Raw genomic sequence first — 12,128 nt, 5'->3', positions numbered from 1 at the left:
TACCGGTGTAAGTGACTCATTACTGGTTTAACTTATTCTACTGCAACTATGTCACATACAATGGTCTAAATAGACGTTTTTGATGTTCATCTCTACAGATAAGGATTTACCATCTAAGATCCGCTGTCTTGTTTGGACGAAGGCCTGGTTTTCCCGCCCCAGACCACCTCCGTTCTCTTGAAGTACCTCTCTTATTTTTATAAAAAACACAAGGTTAGACTCTTTATATAATTACACAGTTGCTCACTCTATCTTATTTAAACTTCAATGCATTGACTTTCAGAAGTTATTCTCTATATATTTTTTCTATATATTCCCTCATTCGATCATAGCAGTGAAGATACTACTTACCTAGTGAATTGTCCATTAGTTTCTACAGGTACTAATGGAGGATAGGTTGTCCCCTTGAGGGTTAATATATAGTCAGTATATTCAAAAATGTCATACGTCCTGTTACATAGGTAATCCCTGAATGCCATGTGTTATTGTGATACACGTCCTGTTACATAGTTAATCCTTGAATGCCATGTGTTATTGTGATACATATCCTGATCTAAAAATGAGTTATTTGGAAATGCTGTTGAACAAATGTTGTTAGTGTAAATATATTCCTAATGTACATATTATATATATATTTTTTCCTAGAAACCCTTGTTATTGCCCCTGATGAAGAGTGTTGTAGCACTCGAAACGCGTTGGGCCTTCCACAGCTTCAACATCAAGAATAAACAATCAAGAATGTTTCTTGTAACCTTACCTGATTCAAAGTCATTGTTTTGAACATATTACCGCTTTTTATGCATTACCATTTACAGACTTTCCTGAATTTATTAAGAAAAATCAATTGTTAAATATATCTACTTGTTGGTCTGGTATTCCAGATATTAGATAGTGTGCAGGGGACGTGAGTTCCCGGTTTGGGAACTTAAATTCTCTTCATTGTATTGTGCAACCAAGGTGTCATGGTTGCCCCTCTCTCCTCTGCACCTCATACTTGATAAGCATTTTGTCTAAACACCTAGTATCCAAGCTGACTATTAATATTTAAAACATTTTTTGTCACTAGGGTGTGCCATAGTTGTCCTATCTTTCCTTCTTTGCAATTGTTACCCCGTAAGGGGTTGACACCTTACCCTGGACCTGAGCACCCCAATATCTTTGAGATGTCATTTTCTAAAATCAATAGCTTAACAGACAAAGCAGCAACTACCTTAGCGTTTTCGGATGAAGAGGCCGTTAGGATCTTAGGCCTAATCAGAGATACTAGTACGGAGGCAATCAATAGAGAAAATCCAGAAATACTCATTCAACGACTTGAACGACTTATTAGGAGAGAAATCTCACAGAAACTTCACGCTACTACTTTAACCCAGTACTATAAGGCCAAGAGAATTCCGAGAGGACTAAGGGTATACCTGCGCCCAACACTTTGTAAGGACAATAAGGAGTTTGTAAAACGTTGGGAGCACATCCTAAACAAATGTTCCCTTGATCTGATATTACTTACCATAGAGGAACTCGCAAAAACACTTAATATCATCAACCAAGAGATTGAAGAAGTCTCTACACAACTTTTGAAACTCAAAACTGCATCTGAACTCCAAACACTTTTGGAAGATACCAACAATAAGCTCGATAGTTATAAACGGGATATTGAGCAACGAAAGATTCGTAAATTTCGGAGAGACACATTAGACTACGCCAGAGAAATAGTATACACTTGGCAAGACTACTATAGTAACCACAAACCAAGACCTGGTCCATCCGGAGTTCCCAAGAAACCATCTCCTGACAACAATACAGATAGCAGTGAAATTACAAGTGGGGAACTAGAAGAATAACCTAGTGTAAGTTCAGCAACCCCAATCAACACCCTCATAGTGACAGACAGCAGTGACCCTACCCCAAGGAAAATAGATACATCCATTCCAATAATCCCGGCGCAGCCTTTTTTAGGAGACGCCCGACCAGAAGAGGGCAAAAGAAAACCACGCCAAAAAAACAAATAGAGTCACCCCTGATCATTAATATCTCTTCAAGACAGTTGTCTAAAACTCAGATTGATACGCTTAATCTTGGGATATCATTTATCCCCACGAACTCAACTAACCTCTTTGAAGAAGAAATTAATCTTTTCAAGTTGTTACGCAAAATGGAACTAAAAATCTTTTTTGACAATCTGGGAGAAATAACCCCAGCCAAACAACATGATTTTCTAGAGATGAAGAACCAGAGTAATTTTCATCCGCAAATTAACAATCCACTCCTTAATCTCTTTAAAACCAAAACCACTCGTGACCTGAGAAGAATCAAATATGAGACCTCTACTCAGCAGAATATTCGGCGTCATCAACTCAAACTAATTAAAGAACTTGCCAATGACACTTCTATCACAATTAAACAAGCCGACAAAGGAGGAGCCCTTGTACTCATGGACACAAATCTATACAACACGGGCTGTCTTAAACTACTGGATGATAGACAAACTTACTTACTGCTGGACAACGATCCTACAAATGACATCAGCACCATCATTAAACAGACAATTGAAAAGGCTAGTACGATGGATTGGATTTCAGACAAAACAGAAGAATTTTTAATTAAAACTAACCCAATTATCCCAGTTTTCTATGGGCTACCTAAAATTCATAAAGATCCCAAAGACCCGCCCTTTAGACCAATCGTCGCTGGAACTGACAGTATATTTCAACCTTTGGCGGTCTACCTTGATACAGCGCTGCAACCCCTGGTACAGAAAATACCGACATACCTAAAAGATACCACACATTTTCTCCAGAAAATCAACAACTTACAGATCAATTTTCCGGATCCTCTAATATTCTCTATGGACGTCACAAGTCTATACACTTCAATTCCCCACGATGAAGGCATAGCGGCCCTAGAATGGTTTCTTTTACAACATGATGAAATTCAGATTCAAAAAACCTTTGCTATTGAACTTATCAATCTGATACTCTACAACAATTACTTCAGATTTAATGATAAGTACTATTTACAGATTTCGGGTACCTCTATGGGTTCGGCTGTGGCTCCATCCTACGCAAATATCTTCATGTTCTACTTTGAGAAAACCTTTGTTTTGGATCAACCACATTGGAAACACAGAATACATTGCTGGTTAAGATATATTGACGATATATTTGGCATTTGGAACGGCACACAGCAGGAACTGACAGATTTTTGGCAATATATTAACCAATGTAACCCACAAATCAAATTCACTATGGAAATTGGCACACCACAGGTGAACTTTCTGGACGTAACAGTAGAATGGAAAAACATGGAATTAACAACACTAATGTACAGAAAACCAACTGATGTCAACAGTTCTCTTCATTTCAACAGTTTTCATCCGAGACACTTAAAAGAAAACCTACCATATAGCCAACTATTGCGGGCTAAACGGATAACCTCCAACATTGAAAAACTTCAGACAGAATTTGATACAATACGATCAAGATTTGTAGAAAGAGGTTTCCCGGAAGAAGTAGTAGCTCAAGCTATTTCCAGGACAGAAGCACATCCCCGTAACTCATTACTTAATAAACAACCGAAACAAACTCAGTCAAACCTCATTTACACATTGAAGTACTCTGCCCAGAGCTTTCAAGTCAAAAAAATCATTACGAAGAATTGGGATCTTATAAAATCGGATCCTAACCTCAACCGTCTCTTTCCAGTCCCCCCAATGCTAGCATACAAAAGAGGACGGAATTTCAGAGACATGCTAATCAAAGCTGAAAGACCTAAAAAATCTACCCAAAGGACTTTGAAGCCATCAAGTAATGGTACTTTTCCTTGCCTTAATTGTCAACACTGCTCGAACATCATCAAAGGTAATTACATCAGACATCCGAACAATGGTAAAAAGATTTTCCTAAAAAACTTCGCTACCTGTGATTCCAAAAATGTCATCTATACCATTAGATGCCCCTGTGGGAAATACTATGTTGGGAAAACCAGTAGAAAAGCTAAAGAAAGATGGACTGAACATAAGTCTCAGATTCGCACAAAAAATGTGAAGTCACCTGTATTCCGGCATTTTAGAGACAATAAGCATAATATCTCGCAAATGAGTTTTGCCATACTAGAGGTATTACACCCCCTCCAACGAGGAGGTGACCTACCCAAACTCTTGGCACAAAAAGAATTGTACTGGATTCATAGACTAGATGCAATGACCCCACTTGGTCTAAATGAAGAGTACTATTTAGGACCATTCATTTAAACAAATGCTCTCTTTCCATGCATCTCCAACAACGTCTCTTTAAAACACTTGCTATGATTGTTGGTTAGAATTTTCATAACCACATTATAAGACTGTGAACCTACCAACTTGGACAGCTAAATAGAAATGTTATAATGTTTTCAAAGTTTATTCATATCCAGAAATTTTGTTGACTCCATCCCGGTATTATACAATCTGTACAATTGATATTCCCCTTACTAGACTGTGAACCAAAAGGGTGGGCAGGATGGCATTGGTTGGTAGCATTATGATAATGTACCTAACCATTAGTATCAACTATTTTTTACTATAATTACAACTACAACTCCAGTTTTCTAATTGTATTTTATTCATGATACTTTAAATGCGTGGATGATGATCCATATGATTTTTATAAACTTAGCCATTTAGAGTCCAGATCCTCGCACGAATTATACTAATTTCAACCATCAAGGATTATGCACATTTTGGGCATTGTCATTAACTTTAAGAATACATGATATCATTTCCTTCACCCCGTCACTAGGTTTGTTTACATGTTGCATCATGGACGCCTTTGCGTAATGACGTCACATGGTAAACACGCCGCGGTCTGTCTTTTTCTTTTTCTGTCTTCTCACTCAACTGATTAAGCTCTTAGAGCCATACTTGCCCCTGTAAAGCATCCTTCCAGAGGAGACTAATTAGATTTAATTGTGGCTAACTTTCATCGATCCAAGCCTAGAGCTTAGCGCACATGACGCATTACACGCAAGCACGTGATTACGTCACACTACTAACTATTTGATAAACAGTGGCGGCACTTCCCATGGAGTCGAGCAACCCTTCGGCAGCTGGTCTCCATGTGTGCCACACTGGTTTACACTAGGTAAAAATTTTAAGCTTCCAATACTGGCTCACCCCTTTCTTTCACAACAAAGCATTCGAACACCCTGTTCACTTCTTGTGTCCATTACTGAGACCCTACTTACTTTTTCGCAGCGCTCCGGCCCTGAACAACTTCCATACCTTTTGCGGTTATTGCGTACCACTTCCCCACAGCTTTCGTTGATATTGGTCAACCGCGTTACCGGTGTAAGTGACTCATTACTGGTTTAACTTATTCTACTGCAACTATGTCACATACAATGGTCTAAATAGACGTTTTTGATGTTCATCTCTACAGATAAGGATTTACCATCTAAGATCCGCTGTCTTGTTTGGACGAAGGCCTGGTTTTCCCGCCCCAGACCACCTCCGTTCTCTTGAAGTACCTCTCTTATTTTTATAAAAAACACAAGGTTAGACTCTTTATATAATTACACAGTTGCTCACTCTATCTTATTTAAACTTCAATGCATTGACTTTCAGAAGTTATTCTCTATATATTTTTTCTATATATTCCCTCATTCGATCATAGCAGTGAAGATACTACTTACCTAGTGAATTGTCCATTAGTTTCTACAGGCACTAATGGAGGATAGGTTGTCCCCTTGAGGGTTAATATATAGTCAGTATATTCAAAAATGTCATACGTCCTGTTACATAGGTAATCCCTGAATGCCATGTGTTATTGTGATACACGTCCTGTTACATAGTTAATCCTTGAATGCCATGTGTTATTGTGATACATATCCTGATCTAAAAATGAGTTATTTGGAAATGCTGTTGAACAAATGTTGTTAGTGTAAATATATTCCTAATGTACATATTATATATATATTTTTTCCTAGAAACCCTTGTTATTGCCCCTGATGAAGAGTGTTGTAGCACTCGAAACGCGTTGGGCCTTCCACAGCTTCAACATCAAGAATAAACAATCAAGAATGTTTCTTGTAACCTTACCTGATTCAAAGTCATTGTTTTGAACATATTACCGCTTTTTATGCATTACCATTTACAGACTTTCCTGAATTTATTAAGAAAAATCAATTGTTAAATATATCTACTTGTTGGTCTGGTATTCCAGATATTAGATAGTGTGCAGGGGACGTGAGTTCCCGGTTTGGGAACTTAAATTCTCTTCATTGTATTGTGCAACCAAGGTGTCATGGTTGCCCCTCTCTCCTCTGCACCTCATACTTGATAAGCATTTTGTCTAAACACCTAGTATCCAAGCTGACTATTAATATTTAAAACATTTTTTGTCACTAGGGTGTGCCATAGTTGTCCTATCTTTCCTTCTTTGCAATTGTTACCCCGTAAGGGGTTGACACCTTACCCTGGACCTGAGCACCCCAATATCTTTGAGATGTCATTTTCTAAAATCAATAGCTTAACAGACAAAGCAGCAACTACCTTAGCGTTTTCGGATGAAGAGGCCGTTAGGATCTTAGGCCTAATCAGAGATACTAGTACGGAGGCAATCAATAGAGAAAATCCAGAAATACTCATTCAACGACTTGAACGACTTATTAGGAGAGAAATCTCACAGAAACTTCACGCTACTACTTTAACCCAGTACTATAAGGCCAAGAGAATTCCGAGAGGACTAAGGGTATACCTGCGCCCAACACTTTGTAAGGACAATAAGGAGTTTGTAAAACGTTGGGAGCACATCCTAAACAAATGTTCCCTTGATCTGATATTACTTACCATAGAGGAACTCGCAAAAACACTTAATATCATCAACCAAGAGATTGAAGAAGTCTCTACACAACTTTTGAAACTCAAAACTGCATCTGAACTCCAAACACTTTTGGAAGATACCAACAATAAGCTCGATAGTTATAAACGGGATATTGAGCAACGAAAGATTCGTAAATTTCGGAGAGACACATTAGACTACGCCAGAGAAATAGTATACACTTGGCAAGACTACTATAGTAACCACAAACCAAGACCTGGTCCATCCGGAGTTCCCAAGAAACCATCTCCTGACAACAATACAGATAGCAGTGAAATTACAAGTGGGGAACTAGAAGAATAACCTAGTGTAAGTTCAGCAACCCCAATCAACACCCTCATAGTGACAGACAGCAGTGACCCTACCCCAAGGAAAATAGATACATCCATTCCAATAATCCCGGCGCAGCCTTTTTTAGGAGACGCCCGACCAGAAGAGGGCAAAAGAAAACCACGCCAAAAAAACAAATAGAGTCACCCCTGATCATTAATATCTCTTCAAGACAGTTGTCTAAAACTCAGATTGATACGCTTAATCTTGGGATATCATTTATCCCCACGAACTCAACTAACCTCTTTGAAGAAGAAATTAATCTTTTCAAGTTGTTACGCAAAATGGAACTAAAAATCTTTTTTGACAATCTGGGAGAAATAACCCCAGCCAAACAACATGATTTTCTAGAGATGAAGAACCAGAGTAATTTTCATCCGCAAATTAACAATCCACTCCTTAATCTCTTTAAAACCAAAACCACTCGTGACCTGAGAAGAATCAAATATGAGACCTCTACTCAGCAGAATATTCGGCGTCATCAACTCAAACTAATTAAAGAACTTGCCAATGACACTTCTATCACAATTAAACAAGCCGACAAAGGAGGAGCCCTTGTACTCATGGACACAAATCTATACAACACGGGCTGTCTTAAACTACTGGATGATAGACAAACTTACTTACTGCTGGACAACGATCCTACAAATGACATCAGCACCATCATTAAACAGACAATTGAAAAGGCTAGTACGATGGATTGGATTTCAGACAAAACAGAAGAATTTTTAATTAAAACTAACCCAATTATCCCAGTTTTCTATGGGCTACCTAAAATTCATAAAGATCCCAAAGACCCGCCCTTTAGACCAATCGTCGCTGGAACTGACAGTATATTTCAACCTTTGGCGGTCTACCTTGATACAGCGCTGCAACCCCTGGTACAGAAAATACCGACATACCTAAAAGATACCACACATTTTCTCCAGAAAATCAACAACTTACAGATCAATTTTCCGGATCCTCTAATATTCTCTATGGACGTCACAAGTCTATACACTTCAATTCCCCACGATGAAGGCATAGCGGCCCTAGAATGGTTTCTTTTACAACATGATGAAATTCAGATTCAAAAAACCTTTGCTATTGAACTTATCAATCTGATACTCTACAACAATTACTTCAGATTTAATGATAAGTACTATTTACAGATTTCGGGTACCTCTATGGGTTCGGCTGTGGCTCCATCCTACGCAAATATCTTCATGTTCTACTTTGAGAAAACCTTTGTTTTGGATCAACCACATTGGAAACACAGAATACATTGCTGGTTAAGATATATTGACGATATATTTGGCATTTGGAACGGCACACAGCAGGAACTGACAGATTTTTGGCAATATATTAACCAATGTAACCCACAAATCAAATTCACTATGGAAATTGGCACACCACAGGTGAACTTTCTGGACGTAACAGTAGAATGGAAAAACATGGAATTAACAACACTAATGTACAGAAAACCAACTGATGTCAACAGTTCTCTTCATTTCAACAGTTTTCATCCGAGACACTTAAAAGAAAACCTACCATATAGCCAACTATTGCGGGCTAAACGGATAACCTCCAACATTGAAAAACTTCAGACAGAATTTGATACAATACGATCAAGATTTGTAGAAAGAGGTTTCCCGGAAGAAGTAGTAGCTCAAGCTATTTCCAGGACAGAAGCACATCCCCGTAACTCATTACTTAATAAACAACCGAAACAAACTCAGTCAAACCTCATTTACACATTGAAGTACTCTGCCCAGAGCTTTCAAGTCAAAAAAATCATTACGAAGAATTGGGATCTTATAAAATCGGATCCTAACCTCAACCGTCTCTTTCCAGTCCCCCCAATGCTAGCATACAAAAGAGGACGGAATTTCAGAGACATGCTAATCAAAGCTGAAAGACCTAAAAAATCTACCCAAAGGACTTTGAAGCCATCAAGTAATGGTACTTTTCCTTGCCTTAATTGTCAACACTGCTCGAACATCATCAAAGGTAATTACATCAGACATCCGAACAATGGTAAAAAGATTTTCCTAAAAAACTTCGCTACCTGTGATTCCAAAAATGTCATCTACACCATTAGATGCCCCTGTGGGAAATACTATGTTGGGAAAACCAGTAGAAAAGCTAAAGAAAGATGGACTGAACATAAGTCTCAGATTCGCACAAAAAATGTGAAGTCACCTGTATTCCGGCATTTTAGAGACAATAAGCATAATATCTCGCAAATGAGTTTTGCCATACTAGAGGTATTACACCCCCTCCAACGAGGAGGTGACCTACCCAAACTCTTGGCACAAAAAGAATTGTACTGGATTCATAGACTAGATGCAATGACCCCACTTGGTCTAAATGAAGAGTACTATTTAGGACCATTCATTTAAACAAATGCTCTCTTTCCATGCATCTCCAACAACGTCTCTTTAAAACACTTGCTATGATTGTTGGTTAGAATTTTCATAACCACATTATAAGACTGTGAACCTACCAACTTGGACAGCTAAATAGAAATGTTATAATGTTTTCAAAGTTTATTCATATCCAGAAATTTTGTTGACTCCATCCCGGTATTATACAATCTGTACAATTGATATTCCCCTTACTAGACTGTGAACCAAAAGGGTGGGCAGGATGGCATTGGTTGGTAGCATTATGATAATGTACCTAACCATTAGTATCAACTATTTTTTACTATAATTACAACTACAACTCCAGTTTTCTAATTGTATTTTATTCATGATACTTTAAATGCGTGGATGATGATCCATATGATTTTTATAAACTTAGCCATTTAGAGTCCAGATCCTCGCACGAATTATACTAATTTCAACCATCAAGGATTATGCACATTTTGGGCATTGTCATTAACTTTAAGAATACATGATATCATTTCCTTCACCCCGTCACTAGGTTTGTTTACATGTTGCATCATGGACGCCTTTGCGTAATGACGTCACATGGTAAACACGCCGCGGTCTGTCTTTTTCTTTTTCTGTCTTCTCACTCAACTGATTAAGCTCTTAGAGCCATACTTGCCCCTGTAAAGCATCCTTCCAGAGGAGACTAATTAGATTTAATTGTGGCTAACTTTCATTGATCCAAGCCTAGAGCTTAGCGCACATGACGCATTACACGCAAGCACGTGATTATGTCACACTATTAACTATTTGATAAACAGTGGCGGCACTTCCCATGGAGTCGAGCAACCCTTCGGCAGCTGGTCTCCATGTGTGCCACACTGGTTTACACTAGGTAAAAATTTTAAGCTTCCAATACTGGCTCACCCCTTTCTTTCACAACAAAGCATTCGAACACCCTGTTCACTTCTTGTGTCCATTACTGAGACCCTACTTACTTTTTCGCAGCGCTCCGGCCCTGAACAACTTCCATACCTTTTGCGGTTATTGCGTACCACTTCCCCACAGCTTTCGTTGATATTGGTCAACCGCGTTACCGGTGTAAGTGACTCATTACTGGTTTAACTTATTCTACTGCAACTATGTCACATACAATGGTCTAAATAGACGTTTTTGATGTTCATCTCTACAGATAAGGATTTACCATCTAAGATCCGCTGTCTTGTTTGGACGAAGGCCTGGTTTTCCCGCCCCAGACCACCTCCGTTCTCTTGAAGTACCTCTCTTATTTTTATAAAAAACACAAGGTTAGACTCTTTATATAATTACACAGTTGCTCACTCTATCTTATTTAAACTTCAATGCATTGACTTTCAGAAGTTATTCTCTATATATTTTTTCTATATATTCCCTCATTCGATCATAGCAGTGAAGATACTACTTACCTAGTGAATTGTCCATTAGTTTCTACAGGTACTAATGGAGGATAGGTTGTCCCCTTGAGGGTTAATATATAGTCAGTATATTCAAAAATGTCATACGTCCTGTTACATAGGTAATCCCTGAATGCCATGTGTTATTGTGATACACGTCCTGTTACATAGTTAATCCTTGAATGCCATGTGTTATTGTGATACATATCCTGATCTAAAAATGAGTTATTTGGAAATGCTGTTGAACAAATGTTGTTAGTGTAAATATATTCCTAATGTACATATTATATATATATTTTTTCCTAGAAACCCTTGTTATTGCCCCTGATGAAGAGTGTTGTAGCACTCGAAACGCGTTGGGCCTTCCACAGCTTCAACATCAAGAATAAACAATCAAGAATGTTTCTTGTAACCTTACCTGATTCAAAGTCATTGTTTTGAACATATTACCGCTTTTTATGCATTACCATTTACAGACTTTCCTGAATTTATTAAGAAAAATCAATTGTTAAATATATCTACTTGTTGGTCTGGTATTCCAGATATTAGATAGTGTGCAGGGGACGTGAGTTCCCGGTTTGGGAACTTAAATTCTCTTCTTTATCAGACGGAATGTGCCAATGCCCCCTGACATTGAAATGTAACCACCTGATGCGGATGATGATGGGGATGAGGAGGGAGGAGATGGGGCTGCAGGTCATTCAGGAGGCGATGCCAAGGAGGGACGCGATGTGCGTCAGCATCTGATCAACCAAATATTCTGAATCACATGGTCCTACTCTGTTGAATGGATGTGGGTATTTTTCCACTGGGTTATATGGTGAAGCGAACACTGGGCCCTGTCCCCCAATAAAGCTCATATACTCAATGATAAGGTCCAAGCCTGTGTTTCAACTTGTCACCAGTGTGTTTAATATATTAAGAGGTGAAGAAGTGCATGGACCCAACTATTTAAACACCCTTACCCCCCTCCCCCCACAACACTCCCAAAACACCCTTTCCCCCCTCCCCCCACAACACTCCCAAAACACCCTTTCCCCCCTCCCCCCACAACAACCACATGTATGGCTGGTACAACATTGCTGTCTTGCTGTACATGTGCCAGCTACATCAGGCTGGCCCTAGTTCCCATCCCCACCACCACCATTAGGGGGTTG

The sequence above is a fragment of the Ambystoma mexicanum genome, chromosome 7p (genome assembly GCF_040938575.1).
Source record: "Ambystoma mexicanum isolate Mex_15411 chromosome 7p, UKY_AmexF1_1, whole genome shotgun sequence".
NCBI classification, from domain to species: Eukaryota; Metazoa; Chordata; class Amphibia; order Caudata; family Ambystomatidae; genus Ambystoma; species Ambystoma mexicanum.
Note: the sequence above shows the minus strand (reverse complement) of the source record.